The sequence below is a fragment of the Acipenser ruthenus genome, chromosome 2 (assembly GCF_902713425.1).
Source record: "Acipenser ruthenus chromosome 2, fAciRut3.2 maternal haplotype, whole genome shotgun sequence".
In the NCBI taxonomy this organism is placed as follows: domain Eukaryota; kingdom Metazoa; phylum Chordata; class Actinopteri; order Acipenseriformes; family Acipenseridae; genus Acipenser; species Acipenser ruthenus.
In genome coordinates, this window is record NC_081190.1 from 108,973,959 (window position 1) to 108,987,867 (window position 13,909).

General features: G+C 39.2%; 1 protein-coding gene across 3 annotated transcripts in view; it reads right to left on the bottom strand.

The window, feature by feature from the left end:
• The window catches only part of LOC117409421 (peroxisome proliferator-activated receptor gamma coactivator 1-alpha-like), a 275,767-nt gene that overhangs the window by 242,254 nt on the left and 19,604 nt on the right, over positions 1-13,909 (bottom strand). The window lies entirely within an intron of this gene.

Below are 13,909 nucleotides of genomic sequence, written 5' to 3' on the forward strand. Positions count from 1 at the left end.
CTGCTGCTTTGATGGATTTAATAGCATCAGAAGCTGTAATGTAACAAAGGGAGAATTGATCGTTGGGAATTAGGGTGTTAAGACTGGAGTGGAACTGCCTCTCGGGGCAGAAAGATCGATGATTAGGCGCTTTTCCCGATTTTTTGCGGGTCACTATTCCAATGGGGCTAATCCTGAAGACGGGGAACAGAGCTGGGAAGGGGCCGGCCATGAATTCTTTGTCCCTCGACTTGAATTAGAGACTTAGTGATTCTGGGCTCGGAGGAAGCAGAACAAAGATTTTTGCATAAGAATGGGACAGAGGGAGATTACAAAGGGTGCCAACCAAGGCTTTTAAAGTAGGACGAGTCTGTGACCGCGGGGCGGTGCAGAGCGTATGTGTTTCTGTGACCAAGGGGCGGTGCGGAGCATATATGTGTGTGTCTGTGATCAGCGGCTGCTGATTGGGAGCCTGAAGCAGATGCTGTAACCAGCTTGTACTCTGGAATGCTGATAGATGGGGGCGGGGCCAGAGCTGCCTGGGCTGGGGCGAGCAATGGAGCCACTGAAACAGAAGAAGATGTAATGAAAGAGGGGGTGGAGACTGGCACATGAGAGTCTGAAGGAGGAACTGCAGTGGTGCTAGCGATCGTTTGTGCCATCTAAACAAGTGTTTATTGCTGACAAGGCGTTGCTGGTGCTGCTAAGCGAGCTTTGTCGAGGTAAAATCTAAATAATGACAATATCTTTAGTTCAGCAGCAGTGAAAACTGGACGTGTACAGTATGGGAAAGTCCAGTAAAATAGCAGTGTGAAGTCTGTTTCCAAAAATTAAACTTGACAGAAACAACAGGATCTTCAGAACTTTTTGAATACAGTCAAAATGAACGTGAGCAGTTCCTTGTTTCTGAATCTCTTTTCAATCTACCTCTACAAGAAACATCCGACACTTTGATAAAAGATCTGACGCATCTATCTAAACAACAAACGAGAATGCGTCTCCATACCATTACACTGAGTGACATGTTAAACAAGGAGTAATTCCTCGTGGATTTTGTTGGCAAAAAGAACCTACACTTGGTCAAAGAACAGAAGAATTCTGTGACCGGTGGTGTGCCTTTCTTAATAAATGCTCAATTGATCTCATGACCTTGATCATAGAGCAACTGAAAAGGGACTACTCTCCTTTTTCTTCAAAAAGAGAGAGATTAATCTAAATTTCAAGAACTGGTGTCTACCAACACAGGTCTACAAAACAAACTTGCTCGTTAACTTAAAGAAAACAAAATAAAAAAATGTAATTGTGATCTCCTTGACAAAAAGAAAATATAATTTAATTTTGGAGGAACTCTGATCAAAAGAGATCCCATATTGAGTCTGAACGGAGAATGTACAAAGGAAAATGAAATTACATCTCTAGATCCTCTGATTATCTTTCACCGGACAGTTCATCATCCTTTAACAGTGATCGTTTTTTTATCCGGAAGAAGGACATGAAATGCACAAGGATGCCACAGGGGAAACAACGCTCCCGACGGGGCCAGAAGAAAAGACATCACCAAAGACACACTCACGATGAGACCTAGGACAGGGGCTTATATCAAGGACTAAATCTCTTCAACCTTTCAAGTAAGAACTTAACATCCTTACAATATAATGTGTTGGACAAGGGTTTAACATTTGTCCACACTACAAATATACATGACTTTAAGACTAAGGTTTATTTATTTTAAGTTCTTTAAAAATATTCGAATATGTGAATTTTTTGGTAATAGTAACTTGACATCAACATTATACCTGCTCCTTCTACATCAACTCCTGAGACTGCTGACATTGATCAGCCTTCTTGTATGCAGACACCTTTTAAAAGCAAAAGCTCTTTTATGCCTCCAAATAATCACAATTCTTCTAATGTATCTTTTTGTAGACTTGTTGAAAATGAAAAAAAAAATAAAAACAAATATAAATCTTTTAACAATTTGACTCGAGAAGAGAAAAATGCTTTGAAAGATCTTGAATCTGACCCCTCCATTATTATTAAACCAGCAGACAAGGGTGGAAGGATTGTTGTTCAAAATAAGGTTGACTACATACGAGAGTGTCAAAGACAACTTCTGGATAGCAATTTTTATAAAAAGCTGGAATTTGACCCCACTAATCAATTTAAAGAAAATATTACTTTTATTCTTCAATCTTATGTAGATCAAGGAGAGATAACTAAGAAAGAATATGACTTTTTGGCAATCAAATTTCCTCAAATTCCAGCTTTTTATATGCTCCCAAAGATTCATAAAACCCTTATTAATCCCCCAGGCCGCCCTATTGTGTCTGGTATCGATTCTGTGACTTCGACTCTTTTCTCTGTCGTGGATTTTTTTATTAAATCTTTGGTTGAGCAACTACCTTTGTATGTTAAAGATACAGGTGATATGATTTCTCATATTGAATCTTTGGGACCCGTTACAGAATCAGTTATTCTTGTGACATTTGATGTTGAAAGTCTGTATACAAATATATCACATGATGGTGGATTGCGTGCTCTTGAACACTTCCTCCAAAAACGAGATAATCCTTTACCTTCTAATTCATGTATTTTGAGGTTGGCTGAATTGTTACTTTCTCAATTATTTTGTTTTTCTATCAGATTTTTTTCTTCAAATTAAAGGAACTACCATCAGTGCGTCCATGGAACCAAATTATGCTAATTTGTATGTAGGCTATTTAGAGGAACAATCTATTTTTGATCCGCAAATTAATAATTTTTTGCCTAATATTTTACTTTGGAAAAGATACATAGACGATATCTTTGTTTTGTGGAGAGGACGTGTTCAGGAGCTCTTAACATTCCACCAATTTCTGAATTCTTGCTGTGAACATTTAAGATTTACTATATAATATAATCTTGAGCAACTTAACTTTTTAGATGTATGGATTATTATGGAAAATAATACATTATATACTCATTTGTACAAAAAGCCAACTGATCGTAATACTTTATTGACATCAGATAGTTACCATCCTCTTCCGTTGAAAAATAGTTTACCCTAGGTCAATTCTGTAGAATTAAACGCATTTGTCAACGTGACTCTGATTTTTCATCCAACCTTATGGATATGAAAGAAAGATTTTGGAAACGGGGGTATACAGGGAGAAATGTCTCAGTGTTGCTGCCCAAAAAATCTCTCACAAATCAAGAAAAGAGTTTTTACAAGCTAAAACTAAAACTAAGCACAATTCTGCAGTTTATTTCCACTAAATATATCAAATGTTCTGAACAAATTAAAGGAATTTGCGGTCCATTTATTCAGCATGTCTCAGGTGCGACAGGTCCAATTTATTTTCACATGCGCAGTTTATTTTAGACACGCTGTTTAAAAGTATTTTTTCACAGTAAAACAGGTTTAAAAGGCACTGCATATCAACAGGACACTCAGTACTGCATCTCCAGCCCTGCCCCACCCCTTGTTTGCTGTATTTTTCACATATCTCTTGCTCAGATCCGCCTCTTTTTTTCGGCTTCTTTTCGGGTCCTATTGGCCATTGAATGGTTTTCTCGGCTTTTTCCGGAGAAAAAACGACTAGAGACCTGTGGTTTACGTCTTTTTGATGATGTCCGACAGGGTCCGACATCGGACCGGAAAGGGAAAATTGTAATGTTGTACCAGGTCCGACATAGGACCGCAAAGGGTTAAAATCGGACAGCAATTTGACACATCTGTTCTTGGATCCCTCTGTTGTTGTCTTTAAAAGAGGACGGAATTTTAGGGATCGTCTGGTTAAATCTGATTTGCCTCCCTCGCCTCAACAAGTCCTCAACACATATATCAGATGTTAAATGTCGAGCATGTGCTCAATGTAACAATACTTTGAAATGCCAATCTTTCAAACACCCATTTACTGGCAAAATGATTCCTATTAAAAGATATAATTTATTGCTCCGCAAAGGGAGTGATATACTTCATTAAACTAAACATGTTCTTAAAACTAGAATAGCTCAACATCGTAGCACAATAAGATTTAAAAATGAAACCTATCCAGTTGCTGCCCATTTTATAGAAGCCAAACATTCGATTTCATCTCTTAGATATTTTAGTATAGAAAAGGTTGTATTTTCAAGAAGGGGTGGGGATTTTGATAATTTTCTCTTAAAAAGAGAAGCTTTTTGGATCCATAATCTAAAAACTCTTATGCCTAATGGTATGAATATTGATTTCGATCTTGGACCGTTCCTTTAATTCATTATTATGACTATTATTGTGCATGATTACTATTGATGAATTACGCAACATTATTCAATTGATTCTAAACTTATTTTTAATTAATAACTTGTTTCAATCTAGTATGTAGATTGATGCAGCCTTCGCAGCCAGAAGGGGAGGAGCCCCTGCCGCCTTCACCGCCACGAGGAGAGGAGCAGGAGCTGCCTCTGTCTCCACCACTACCACTGGGAGAAGTGGAGCTCCTGCTACCGCCTTCATGGCCACGGGCTCCCCTCTCGCCGACACCTCCCGAGGGTCCGCTGCCGCCGTCGCCTCCGGAGGGTCCACTGCCGCCGTCACCTCCCGAGGGTCCACTGTCTTCGTCGTCGCATCCCAAGGGTCCGCCTCCTAAGAGTCCGTTGCCAGCTCTGCATCGCCCGGGGATGCCACGCCCACTCTGCTCAGGAATGCCACGTCCGCTTCGCCTGGGGTTGCTGACGGTCCCGCTTTGCCTGGGGTTACTCACCGCCCCGCTTCGCCTGGGGTCGTTGCCGGCTCTGCCTCGCCTGGGGTCGCTGCTGGCTCTGCCTGGTCTGGGGTCGCAGCCAGTCCTGCATGGCAGCAGGAAATGCTGTGGCTGGAGCCACACAGAGGGGAGCTGCCGGCCATGAAGAAGGGGGGGAGGTCAGGAGACCAGCTCCACCTGCAGCAGTTCTGCTGCAGGAGATAGTGTGGCTGAAGTCCTGAAAGAGGGAGCTGTCAGCCACGAAGAAGTGGGGGGTGAAGGACCTCCCACCATGGCCGCCCCCATGGACACCTTGCTTCCCCTCTTCCGGGACTTTGAGACTAAGGGGGAGGTGACCGTTGTGGCAAATGTGCTGCACACAATGGAGGGGATATGCAACAGGGCCAGGAGCCCTGTACATGCAAAGGGGGCAGGGCAAAGCAGGGCAATGTATTTTGTATTTATTTTAGAACGGGGCACCCCTCCGCCCCTGTGCAATTTATTATTTTGTATTTGTTTTGTTTTATTATTATTATTATTGGTATGATTTATTTATTCATAAATATGACGGCAAAGTCGTATGTTTTTGTTATTTTCATTTAAATGTGTTCTGGCAGAGGCGAGGTCGGCAGCTCGTCTTCTGCCAGTAGTATTTAAAAACCTTGTGTAGAAGGTGGCCATCTCCCGAATTAAGTGATTAATTTGTTGCTAATCGGGAGATGGTCACCTGCATAAAAGCCTGCTCTCTGCACTCTGCGTGGGTGTTCAAAGGACTGAACGAGAGCAGGGGAGACAAGAGAGAAATCGAATTAAAAATAAATCTAGGAACGGACCTGGATCATTTATTTGGTTATTGGGTTCGTGGTTTTGTTTTGTTAAAACCTTTGTTTTGTCAGTGTGTTTTTGTTTAAACGTTTTATTTTATTTTTGTTATTTGTGAAAATAAAACGGCACAAGCGCCATTGCACCGTATCTGCAGTGTCTCTTTGTTTTTGTTCCTGCATCTGGCGTGACATCACCATCTCGGCTCCCCTGTCGGTTTCCTTTCAGAAAAATAAAATGAAATGAGCTTGGAAAATAGCTTTGAGAATCTAGCCCTCAACGTTGCACAAATATCAAAAGTAGAAACTATATGTGTTCGCTGGACTTGATTTCTGACTACAGGCGTTTGCTGTGGACCATTGAGAGCTGCTGATGCCCAGTTGTGGGTGGGAACGTCAGCTGTCGGGACCGGAAGTGCTGAACCCGAAGAGACGGTGGCCATGACTGGAGTGGCGAATACTGGGATTGAAGTAATGGAGAAGCAACCTGTTTGTCCAATCATTGAGCCGTGTTTTAATTGAGGCAATTGAGATGGCCATGGGGTGAATGAGGGACTTCATGTCCTCGAAAATGTTGTTATGAAGCTGAAGGATGAGTTTGGGTGCATCTCCTGGTTGCTGCACTGCTGTGCTGAGAGGAGGAGACGACCATGACTGGAGAGGAGGGGCTGCTGCAGCCTGTGCTGGGACTCTGGGCGAGTGAGTTTGCGGAAGCACGCTTGCGAGAAGGAGGCAACGTGGGTGTAGCAGATATAAAGATACGATTGTTATTGAACAACACCATACTATCGCTTCCAGCCGGGATGTTGATATTGTTGTTGTGCAGAGTTTATAAGAGTTTGGCAAGTGGCCGATCCTTATAAAATAGCTGCTCCGGAGGCTGAGCCTGCTGGCGGGAGCGTTTTGATCTTTGTAGTGCCGGGGCAGCAGGTCTGCTGGGTAGAGGTCTGCATTACAAGTAGAAGGTACTGAACTTCCATCGGAGAAATGAATGAGATATTTTGAGGAGAATCCGACAGGGAGGTTTCCTGCAACGTATGCAAAAAAGCTAACGCAAGAGCTGAGCTGTGACTGGGTTTAAATAGGGAGTCAATGATGATAGACAGGTGAAATTAAGAAATAGCTAAGTCCTGGTTCACGCCCCTCGAACTTCACTAAAGTCTGTTTACAAAATAAAAGTGCTGTCATTTATTTTACTGTTCTTACTGTTGTTGTTATTTTGTTGATAAAAGGAAATGGGTGTCATAAGATATACAGTAGTGGATGTGTGCAAACACATTCAGCAACAGCAACTTGACAGCATATAACATCTCCTTTGAGAGACAAGAAGATTAAATGATCTTTCGCAAATGTGATTTCCCCATAATAATCTGTAGCCATTCCGCTAGAAGGAATTATCTCCACAAGCTGGCAGCTGCAGCAGTCAATGAATTAAAAATGGCTCAGTGTATGGGAAAAGCTGTTCTATAATCAGTGCTATTCTTAGGAAGCACATCAATCTAATTCAGTTCCCACACAGTTCTGCTTGCTGGAATGATGTTCAAGTGTGAGGTAGCAGCTCCCATTACCTCACTATCATTTGACACTGGTTTGGTAAGTGGGCATGCTACTGACACAAATGCTTACTTTGGAGACATGCGTGCCTACTTTGCATCTTTTCCCTTTAGGTACTTAAGATACTTACCTTCTAAAAAAATTAAAATCTTGTTTGTTTTAGTACATAGCAGCATAACACAAGTTGCTTTCACTGTGCCCTTGTCATTAAGTCTCATTCATGCATGTTGTTTTAAAACTTGGCCTGGCTCCCAAGTCACAAGACAGCAGTGAAGGAAATGTCTGGCAAAGCTCTCCACTTGAAAGCGGCACGTGTTGGTCAACTATTTTTAAAGTCTGTGTAGCTCAAGTTCCTTCTTGCAGAATGGTGTCAGATAATTATAGATAATTCTAGAAGAGGTTTTCCTGGTCAATTGTGTAACATAAAAATACTTTTTAATACTACTACTACTACTAAAAATAATACTAAGAATTGTACAAAAAACTATACTTTTTTGGACGAAAACAAAGCATACCTAGGGGTAATGCATGTGGAATGGCATCTCTGATAGAATAACTTGTAAGCATAGATCAAGTAAAGTAAAACTTGAGGTGTACAAATAAATAAATACATACATAAATAAATATGGCCACAAAATGTTAAATCACAGAAAAAACATTGTGAAGACAATATTTTAAATTGTGTGGCCTGTGTAATTGACATGGACAGAGGTTAAAACAATATGGCAGTGAAATTGTTACACCTGTGTCAAATATGAAGATAATATCTCAAAATGTGCTGCCGCTATCATGCAGAATCCTAAAACATCACATGACCTCAGTATGGCAGTTATATCGAGCCAGTCAATGTCAAGGTCACTGACATATTTAGCATGCAGTGTTGATATAAACATGCAAATATGAAGTCCTACCTCAAACGGTGTCTCAGATATGATCACACTTGAACAGGAAAGTCACAGAATATAGTTGTGTTCCAGATATGAAGTCACTACCTCAAAGTGTTTGGTTACATGACCACAATATGACAGCCATATTAGGTCAATGTGAAATGTACAGTTATATTTTTCAGCAACACTTTACATTAAACATGTTGTTGTTCTTTCTCAAGTAAGCAGAACAAAAAGAAAAATTCACCATTGCACAGCATGACTTTTATTGTATATGCATTAAAGGAGAAAGAAAAAAGGCTTGTTTTCTATTTATCTGTTTTACATCACACAAGGAATACATGTTAAAATTAAAAGATAAGCAGTGCAGTTTCACTTTACTTTGCCTCTGCCTGTCCCCTGCTGAGTGCTGTGTCTGTTGATCCATCATTTTCGGTCAATGTTAGCCACCTCCACCTTCACAATAAGCTACTGACCAAAAGATACACCTGGACTTCTGGGGCTTTTGATATCACGGTGGTCACGGGTAAGTCTCTGACATTATCGTGCACATTAAATTAACGCTCACTATAGATGTAGTGTGCACGGTATGATATGTTAATCAGCCAAATATTGTGCATGTAAATTAACGTGATCTCTGTTAGTAAATGGGGTAGTAAATTTAGATTTAGATTTCTCTCGCATGTTACGCTCACTGCTTTACGTGCGCACTAACTCCAAATTTAGTGCCTTTTCGTAAATAAGGCCCAATGTTTAATTCTTTTTGCACAATAAAGAATTCTAAACCTAAGTTTAATCCTAACCCTAACCATTTTCTGTTATAATTGTGTACTTACATATCTTGTGCAAAAACATTTACACATTACATACATTGTAACTATGTATAATAACATTGTAATTATGCGTCTAAGTACACGTGTATTTACTAAGTAACTGCTACCTAAATACACAGTAATTAGATTCTCTTAATGTAAAGTGTTACCTATTTTTCCAGAGGAGTTTTCATAAAACTAAAACTATGGAGTAAGCATCTGCAATAGTTTATGAGAGATCAGCAGCACAAGCAGCAGAGGTCGAGGTGGTGTTGGGGAGATGGTGGCTGGGGCGTTAACATACTATTATGATTTTGAACACATTCTTAAGTAACAAATGATTTCATTTTTTGTTGTAATGAGGATTATGCTGTCAGGAAGTAGCAAGCAAGCATTGCTGTAATCTATTCTAAAAATGATTTATAGGCAAATAAAACCCCCTATAAAATATGTTAATAAGAATTTGAAGTAATTATGTTTCATGTCAACCTTTCCGGACAGCCCAGGAGAGATTGACAAGGCTCTTTGACTGTTTTTTTTTTTAATTTTGTTTTATTTCAGAGAGCAAGTGGCATTAGGCCATATCAAATAACATTTATTTTGATTTGCTCCTTCCATATTTCTGATACATAGGTGTATAGGTGTATAGGTCTTCTGACATAGGGGGATCCACTACAGTACAGTACAGTACGTGACAGAGTAATATCAATAAATATGACTCACTGTTGTTCAAGTCAGATTTACAGGAAATTCTACATTATAAAAGCATTGAACAAAGTAACAAAACAGGAAGAGAGTCACACCAACACATTTTAACCCTCTCATAAAAAAATGCACCAGCACAGCTTTTACAATCTGTGTATAAAACAAATCGAAATACCCAGAGATCCTCTTGTGTTCATATACTTTAATGCTTTGGCAGTACTTTAAATAGTGGACTTACATAAGTAATGTACTTTTTTTTTTTAATGAGGATTATGTTGCCAGAGTACCAGAGTAAACACTGCTGCAAGTGATAATAAAAATATGTGCATTAAAAGTTTAAAAGCACTGAAAGTCATTAGTTTTCATACCAATCCTTCCAAACAAATGGATTTTAAAACCTAGCAGTCTGTAGCAGTGCTCCAGAGCTCAGTTCAGGAAGAGGCATGCATGCACAAACAGATAGGGAAAGCTGATCTCAAAATACACTGCCTGGACTCCTTTGTTAGAACATATGCCTAATAGCAGGTTTGGACACTTTTGCTACGTCAAAGCCCGAAATGTTAATCCATTCAGTCATCACTATTTCATGCAATTGGTGCAGAGAGGTAAGCAGGAGCTTGTGATGACAAATACGTCATTCAAGTTCATTCCAAACATGCTCATTTGGACAGAGATCCAGGGATGGTGGTGGCCATGGAAAATACTCTGTCATGCTCCTCAAGCTGTTTGTGTAAGATTCTATCCACGGAGGATGGGTGCATTATCATAATGACATCAGGGTACAAGTGCAACCTTACTGGTGGACTTGATACACAATGATGCTTATGTAAACCACAGCAGCTTTGTCGTGCTGTGGAGATCTCCAATTCAGGCTTTTAAATCCTTCAGTGCTATTCCTGACCATTGATTGGTACTCAGTTGTATAGATAAGGGCAAACGAGGTAAACGTAGCTTTTCTTGTGAAATGTTTAACATTTTAACAGGCTTCATTTAACACCTGCAGAAAAAAAAACATGTTAAAGGGAATTGCTGGGATTTTCTGACTATCTGTACATCCCTGATGGGTGAGATATTCTTTTGTCCACAAATTGGTGCTTCTATCTGCCAAGTTGCATTGCTCTGTGATTCTTGGCCAACTGACTTAATCTCTAGGAAATTATTCACAAGATTGGCCCAACAATAAACCCTAACCATCTCCGAACACTCATATGCAAACAAGCACTTCAAGAGACGCCACCTGCCACTTAAAAAAAAAACAAAAAAAAACACAGTAAAATCTCCACTGCTCCGATACAACCAATTTCATCAGAAGATATATTTACAAATACAATCTGTCTTCCTTCCCAAAATGCAGAGAAGAAATTATATCCCAAAAACTGACGGCTATTAAGATAAAACAAAACAAATGCAGCGCACCTTGCTAACCGTATTTTATAGAATAATTAGCTCCCCACAGACCAGATAAACAGTATATAAATGTTTAGCGAAATAAAAACACAAGACGGCAGTGTGATGAATCATAGCAGCAACTGATTCAGCTCCTGAGCTACAGCTGTTTGTAATCTGGGTGACATCTAGCTTGTTCAGCAATTATGTGCTTGGAAAGAGGAACATTAGTGACAAAAGCATGAAACACACCAGCAAAACCAGCAGCTGATAAACACATTCACTTGCGGCAGGGCTGTGTTTCAAGATCTTGTAAAATGACAATACCTGGCTGTGGAAATAAGTTCTTAACCCTTCCTCTAACTGCACGGAATGCAAACTACTTAAAAGGAGCAGTGAGGGGGGTAATGAGAAACTCATTGGTACTCATTTCATCTGGCTTCAGTTCCATTCTGTTTGACTGTTAAAGCCTTTTACATCATTACAGTAACATCTGCACTAAATCACTGTGCATAAAGCCTGTGACAGGGATGGCTGAGTGGTGACGCCAGACCAGGGAAATGAAGCCACAAACAGGCAGGTACTTGGGTGAAAGCATGGTTGTGCTGTTTTTTTATTAAACAAAAATAAATTAAATATTTTAACCAAAACAATGCTCACAGAGCATAAGTAAAAGGTTGAACACAAAATCCAAACAAAATAACAAGTGCCGTGATCTCCAGCACACGTAGCATTTTTATTATTTATTTTATTTTGTTCTTTCTTTCTTTCTTTCTTTCTTTCTCTTTTTCTTTCTTTTCTCTCTGCTCGCTCTTGTTCCTCTGAACACCAACTCCAATTCTCACGAGATGTCTGGCAGGTACGAGCTGCTACCATCGCATCTGCCAGACCACATCCAAACCAAACAATAACAAAGAAAACATTGTATTTTCTAAATAACACAACATCCATTCAAATCATACAACACATTAAATCACCTGATTAAAATAAATCAAGACTATACATTTGAAATCATAACAAAATATTCACCCGTGCTAAACAAACATAAACAATACATTTTACAGCAGTGCTTTTCCCTGCCCCCTATTCATGTGCAGGGCTCGGTTCTCCCCTGCCACAAAGCCAGAAAAACATCTGCTGAAAGGCATTATTCAAACCATGCACACAAGAACAAGAAAGACTGGGTGCTTGTTTGTTTGTTTTTTTGTTTTTTCACTGGAATAAGAAAAAAAAAGTATTTCCTGTTAATGGTTCTCTTTTTCATGGATTACTGAATATTGATTAGCTCAGCACTGAGCCTTACTCCAAGGGTTAACCCATGATCCCAATGTGACCTAAAACAATAGTAACTAGAAATGAGAGTGAACCAACACAAAGCATAATGTAAGGGGAATGTCATATCACATCAAATGGTTTGTAAATGTTCAGTAAAATGGAAATGTGAAAAAGATCTGTATCATTGACATGATAAATGTCAGTTGTAGTTCAAAGTTAATGTTATATATATATATATATATATATATATATATATATATATATATATATATATATATATTAAAAAGTAGGTAGTAGGTAGCTTCAAATTAAAAAGGTGTCCCCTTTTTTGCTATCAGCAATAGCACCATCTAGTGCACAGAGATACAAAAAGAAACTCAATCATAATGAGGTGTTGACAAGATGGTGCTAGCTCTTCTTGCCCATCCAGCTTACTGCATGTTACCTATGAAAGGCAACAAGCACTGAAATCATCTTAGCACAGACTTTATAACAAATCAAAACTCAGTTTTTGAGTACAAAAATAATGGAAAACGTTTTTTTTCGAAATCTCCAAATTTCCAAAATCAGTTTTCTTTTCGGACAGAGCCATGAGACTTTTGGCCAAGGCACATCAAAATCTAACATGAAATATTGTACCACTATTGTGGCTTCCGGTAGACTTTTGCAATATCATTTTGTAGTTTATTTGATTAAATGATGTTAAATAAAAGATCTAAATTATGTTCATATCGTTTTTCTTTATGTCTCAATCCTAAAATTCTGTTTAGGGGACACATATGTCATAGTTTTGCATAGGTCCCCCCCCACTGGATTGCATCATAAAGTAAAACATTATCTCATCCAGCACTGAAATTAAACTAGTATGGAAAATACACTTGTTCTTGGCTGTCTCTCACTCTGTCATTCACTTCTGTGAGCGCTTTGAGATGCTTGACTGCATAGAAAAGTGCTTTAGAAATGTAAGATTATTATAATTGCACAGCATTATTACAAAACACTGGTACTGCAACTGTTCATGACAGTCGAAAGTGTCTGATATATGGTTTTAAATAACTTATTTCACTCATACAGGCATAATGGACGCATGGATTTAAATCTTCATTCAGAGGAAGCAGTTCAATTAATAATAAAGTTGAATGCTTCCATTAAGCTACAATTTAAATGACAATGCAACTGATAAGTGTATTCACTCTAGGCCAGAATGTATTTCACACTGTCATAATACAAAGCTGCATAATTACCAAGAAAAAATTAATAAATAAATAATATAGGCAACATGGAGACTTCACTCTTCCTTATGCAAAAACCTTTCAGGGGCAAAAAGGTCTCCCTAGGGTGATGTGCAGGAAATACATGGCAAAAAGACTGAAGAGGATCAAAAGAGAAAGAGAAACATGACAGAACAGGCTTTAAATGATGCACTTGAGTACCAATTCATACAAAGCGTTCCTACCCCAAATCTGACGCTGTTGAAGACACATCGTTAGTTTAAGTTACTACAGTATAAGGTTATTATAACTTGGAAGAAACTTAAAATGGGAGTTTTGTGATAAAACAAATATCCCTGGTGCAATTTAGTGGTCGCCAATTATTTTTATAGTTTTCTCCCCAATTTAGTAATGTCCAATTACTTTTAGGCTCAGCCCACCGCTACCACCCCTGCACTGACTCTGGAGCATCGAAGACAAACACACGCTGTCCTCCGAAGCGTGTGCTGTCAGCCAAGCGCTTTTTTTCACACTGCAGACGCACCGTGCAGCCACCAAGAGCTACAGTGTCAGAGG